Genomic DNA, 6,106 nt, shown 5'->3' on the forward strand with positions numbered 1-6,106 from the left:
TATATATAAAATTTAACTAAAACTTCATCGAACGACCAAAAACCACATTTGTGAAAACAATCTAGATTCAACACGAGTGAATTTTTTTTAGACGCTATTCGTTTTCAGTTTTTCCTTAATTTAATGAGTATTACTATTATCGATTGTAAATGCCATTTTGTTTCATAAGATATCCCGATTTTTGTAGCATTTCCAATATAAATATTCTTATAGTATTTTATTTTCTCTAACAGTTACAGATATGTATTATTATATCCGTAACATCTGATGTAACATTGTACAGAAAATACGATTACGCATCTTATGTACGATTAAATTCCATAAGGGCATAACAGTTGTAGATGACCTGACATGAATCACCGGTTACTTCTAAAAACGGTAGATCTGTTATATGTCCGTAAATATTAGTTTTATCGAAATATTATATTTGCTAAAATATTAAGCCTTTTATTTTGAACAATATGATATTTTATTTTTTGAAATCGGTTAATAAATAGCCGAATTAGGGCAGACAATTGATGTTGTAATTTTGTGTCTGTTTTCACGTCCTCCACTTTACATTCAATTTGATTAAATATTAATTGTTTTTATTTATTGTTAGTATCAAATTAAGTAATAATTTTTTCACCATAATAGGCCTAATAATTAAAAATAATAAAACGACTACCTGTGATAATATTACTTTAATTATTGTAGAACGTTAGCTGAAATTAAACGGTTAACAATCGTTAAAACTTATCAGAGATGTTCAGTGTCCACCGTTAGATATTACCGGTCTTTTTCTGAGAGATTGTCAACCGTTCAAAAATTCCGGAGTATTTCTAATTTCTTGAAATTCATTTTGAATCCTTTGTTGAAGATCCTCGATGACGGGTCGAATAAACGGTAATACGTTTCAAACGGCCCCACAGGTAGAAGTCAAGAGGGTTTAAGTCAGGCGATCGGGAAGGCCAGGGCACTGGCCGTCCGCGGCCTATCCATTCTTTCACGGAAAGTTTCACGTAGAAAATCTGATACCGGCCGAGTGAAATATGCTGGAGCGCCATCGTGATGAAACCGCATATTTCCTCTGAATTGTACAGGTAGGTCTTCTAAAATACGTGGAAGAATTTCGGTCAAACGATTCGGTTAAACGACTCTGAAGAACGACAGGACCCAAAAGACGGACATTAAAAATACCTGTCCGTATGTTCAGGGAAATTCTTTGTTAACGGCTATATCGGAAGATACTATGAGGATTCTTGTCGCTGCAGATTGATAATTTTGAACGCCATTACTGATGAAAAAAGCTTCATTTTTACATCGTTAACACGGTCAATAGTAATAGTCGCTTTGTAAAATTAACCGACAGTGAAAAATTAATATCGATTGTTTTATTATTGTGTAGTATTAGATTTTGTCGTGAGAAATCTATTACTTAATTTGATAGTAATTAACGATAAATAAAAACAATTAATATTTAATAGAATTGAACGTAAAGTGGCGGACGTGAAAACAGACGCAAAATTACAACATCAATTTTCTGCTATAACTCTGCTATTTGTTAACCGATTTTAAGAAAAAATATGTAATTTTGTTCAAAATAAATTACTTAATGTTTTAGCAAATAACATAAATTTTGATAAAACTAATATTTACGGAGATATAACGGATTGAAAAATAAACATGGCCGCCATTTTGTAATTTGCGAAGGTGTTTAAGTCCTGATTCTTTGATAATTTTACAACTTTATTACGAAGAGGTTTACTAAATATTTATGCGATTCCTCTATCCGAACTCGAGATATAAATTTTTATATAAAAATAAAATGGCGGACAGGGGGAAAATGAAGGAGAAATCGCCATTTTTCCTAAGGATATTTTTCGTTTAGTTTTACAAGTAGAATTCGAAATAGTATAGGCAGTCCACCGTTTTAGAAGCATTCTGTATATAAGAATGAATGTTTGCTTGTCCCATATGCGTTTACACCATTCATCCGATCGCGATGAAACTTTGGTGAATTGTAGGCACGACCGCGAAGGTTTCTGAAATAGTTTCGACCCGCTAGGAGGCGCCGGGGACGAGATATTTTGAAAAATTGTTTTTACGGTGCGATTCGGTCGATATTCAGAATATATATTAGTTACATGAAAAAAAAAAATGTTTTTGCAAAAAATGGACCCGCTAGGTGCCGCCGGTGTCGAGATATTTACGAAACAAATATACAAACAGACTTTCTTCTTCTATATACATAAGAGGCGATGTTTATACGCGTGTCCGGTACCGACTAAAAAACTAACGGACCGATTTACGAGCAGGGAAAAGGGAGAAAAGAAAAAATAATAAACAGGGGAAAAGTGAAAAATGGGAAAAAGGTAAATAGGGGATAAGGAAAATAGGGAAAAGGGGAAATCGGAAAAGGGGAGGAAGAAAATGGGAAAGGGAGAAATTGGGAAGGGGAAAATATGGAAAAGGAAAACAGGAAGATAGAAAAAAATGGGAAAGAGGAAAAGGGAAAATGGCTAGGTGGTGCTGGGTTCGAGATATTTTGGAAAATTGTGTTTACGGTCCGATCGGGCTCATATTCAGAATACATATTAGTTACCCAAAAAGAAATATTTTTGCAAAAAAAAAATTGAAAAAGGGAAATAGAGAGAAAGGGAAAATAGAAGAAGAGAAGACGTAAAGAAGGGAAAAAGGAAAAAAGGGAACTAATTTTAGCTTCGAGCCGCCCCTGCTAATCGATGTAAAACCTGGTGAGGACTTTTAATCTTTAAATATCCGCTACTTCCTATTATATCTGTAATAATAACATCGTTTGGATTTATACAAACTTTAAACTTCTCGTCGTTGAAATCTTTTTATATAGTAAAACAAAGATTTCTATTTTAATTTATTTCTTAATTATAAGGAACGTTCCGGGACTTATTCACCGAACTTCAGGAACCGATTCAGGACACCAAAATTAGTAAAAACGTTCATATCGACGTAAGGCCTTTTTTTGCTTTGTTTTCCTTCTGGACGCCATTTTGTGATTTTCAACAAAAAAATTATTTCTCAGGAACGGATTAACGTACTTTAATTAAATTTGGCAAATCTAATACTAGTACCACCGCATTCTATAAAATAAAAAAAATTAAAGGCGTCACCTTAAAAAATTTCAAAATGGCGGCCAACTTAATTTTTTAATCATCGATATCTTTGTTTGATAAAATTTTTACTTAATAGAAAATTTATTAAGCGTTTTATTTTGAAAAAATGACGCTTCATTTGTAAAACTCCGTTGACAAATAATCGAGTTATTGCAAATTAACCCTAAGTTATAATTTGTAATTTATTATTATTATTATTAATAATAATAATAATAATAATAATAGTGGAGGAAATAAAAAAATCCCTTTTTGCAAGCCGGAAGGCGAAGATAGATTTCACCGGTGCTAAGTAGGGATAAAAAAGATTTCCACCTTAAAGTTAAAACAAACTTCAAATTTACTCGATACGACAACGGCTGCGTGCGAAAAAGTTTTACATGTTTAGCGTACGACAAGCTCATCTTACAATTCCAGCAACATTTTGGTCACCCTTCCCGTAAGGGTTTAGTCATAAAAATTTGTTTCAGACAAAGGTCTTAGGTAATGTTTAGAGGATTAATGACCGCTTTAAACCGATTCGATATTGCGCATATTAAGGGAGATATTATTTTATTTGTCTTCAAAACCCCAATTTTTCTACGCCCTGAGCCAACGGTCGGCGATATTAAAAGACTTTACTTAGATAAGTTTTGGGCCCTTATCAAAAGAACAGTATGAACTTTAAACGAATTCGGTATTTTACTTAATAGAAAAGTTATAGCGATATATTTTTTTTTCGAAAAAGCTCCCCCGTTTCTAACCCCGTCGTCCGATATTGCTCTCGTTAAATTAGGTTGTTCTCAACTTCATCTCTCGATTAAATTGAATCGAGCATAAATAAATTTCAGTAATTTAATCGGCAGAATTAAATTATTAATGCGATGAACTTGAACCTTTTTAATTGTATAACCCCCAAAAATTTAAAAAAAGCATATATAGATGTTTCTAAAACGGTGGGCTGGCTATACCTTTTCGGATTCTACTTGTAAAACTAAACGTAAAATATCCTTTGGAAAATGACAATTTCTTCTTTGTTCTCTCACTGACGGTCATTTTGTTATTTTTATATAAAACCTTATATCTCACGTTCGGATAGAGGAATCGCATTAATATTTTTTAAAAAATAAACGTCAACAAAAATAGAATACAAGAGAAATCCAAGCAGGGCTCTAGATCTCTTCGGCAATCTTTTCCTTTGCCAAGTACACTATGAAACTCCCCGCTATTGCTCATTCGGCCTGGCTCCTCCAGTTTACACGGAGGAGATCCAACGCCGACCCGATAAGATCAAGCTGACAGATGGTCTCCGTGCGCATTAATTCGTACTTGCAGCATTCATAAAGAACACGGTAGATGTCATCCGATATTCCACACTGAGAACCCGTTCCAGAATCTACCAAGTCGAATTTCCGCAGTCTGTCCCTCAAAGCACCACGGCCGGAAAGAAACGGCGTCACATATTTATTAGGATGTACCCAAGAGGCGACCTGCAAACCAACAAAATTTGAAAAGATATCATAGGTATAACCCTCATCCTCTGTCTCATCCCACCTGGCCTGCAACAAGGCATTGCCATGTCGTTCAATTTCTCCAACTTTATCCGAAGTCGACTCACCGGACTTTAGCAACATACCGCTGTTGCTTCTTAGACGTAATCAAGTCTTCGGTTTCACGCCTTCAATCACCGAGACTGCCTTCTGTGGAATAGTACGGTAACCACCCGTTATCGTTAACAATATTAGGCGTTGAGCCCTTAATAATATATCCCGATAACTTTTATATTTTAGCCTACCCGCCCAAACAGGCTCGGCATATAGCATAACAGCTTCGCACACGACTTTATACAGAATACTCATGATCTTAAAATTAAGACCTCCGATCAGGATTAACCACACGTCGAATACCGAAGAAGGCATTGCAGGCCTTCTCCGCGACGTAATGAAGGTGCTACTTAAATTCCAGTTTCTCATCAAGAAACACCCCAAGGTACTTTTGAACCCGAACGTACTTTATACGCTGGCCTGCCATCGAAACGCGGACTCGCTACCAAACGACCTTTGAGGAGCATCATCGCGGTCTTGTCCGGGCTAAACGTCACCTTGTGTTAACGATCCCGCAGCTCAAGCATCCTGCAAGCTTGAGTAGTTCGAAATTCAACCTCCCTCCGCAGCATCCTTCGACCAGCAGGAGCCCATCGTCAGCGTAAGTCACGATGCAAAATCCGCTGGACAACTTCAGCCGCAGGAGAGAATCAAACTCCACCACCCACAATAAAGGATCCAACACGGATGACCTGGGGGCACCCTTGGACGGCGTCTGGCCATCCTCATGGCTATCCTCGCGGAGCAACACATCCCGATGACTGACGAAACTTTGCATAATTTGCAATTCACTTACAGTACATTCTCTTTTTCCGGAGTCGGTAAATAGCAGAAGGCCACCGTAAATTATTAAATGCTCCGGAAATGTCCAGGACATATTACGTCTCACTGGTCGTTACCACGCTCATCACACGAAGTATGGCGTTCTCAGTACCCTTTTCGGGACGAAACCCGTACCGGTTCTCCATCAACGATCTTTACAATGTTACATTTATACGTAGACACAGAACCTTTTCAAAAACCTTACCGATACCCGGAAGCAACGTCAAAGGCCTGTTCCAAGAAGTAACAGCAGGATTCTTGTCGCCACCTTTAAATAACAATTTTACAACCCCCTTCTCACAATCACAGGGTTACACATTTATTAAAAATTCGTGTATAACTCTCACACTAACCCCAACCGAGCAAAAACGTTCCGCCGTTATTCCATCAAAACCTGGGGCCTTGCCCTTCCTAAATTACAGATAGCTTGATGCACCTCAGCCTCGGTAATTTCTAAGGATACTGCACCCCGCGGACTGAGCGACCTCTCTCCAAAACCGCAGATGGTATGCGATCTCTCCAGCTTCACTATTATCAGGCAGTAAATCGTCTAGTAATTTGTGTAAAATCTCA

Source organism: Lycorma delicatula, chromosome 7, assembly GCF_047948215.1.
Source record: "Lycorma delicatula isolate Av1 chromosome 7, ASM4794821v1, whole genome shotgun sequence".
NCBI lineage: Eukaryota > Metazoa > Arthropoda > Insecta > Hemiptera > Fulgoridae > Lycorma > Lycorma delicatula.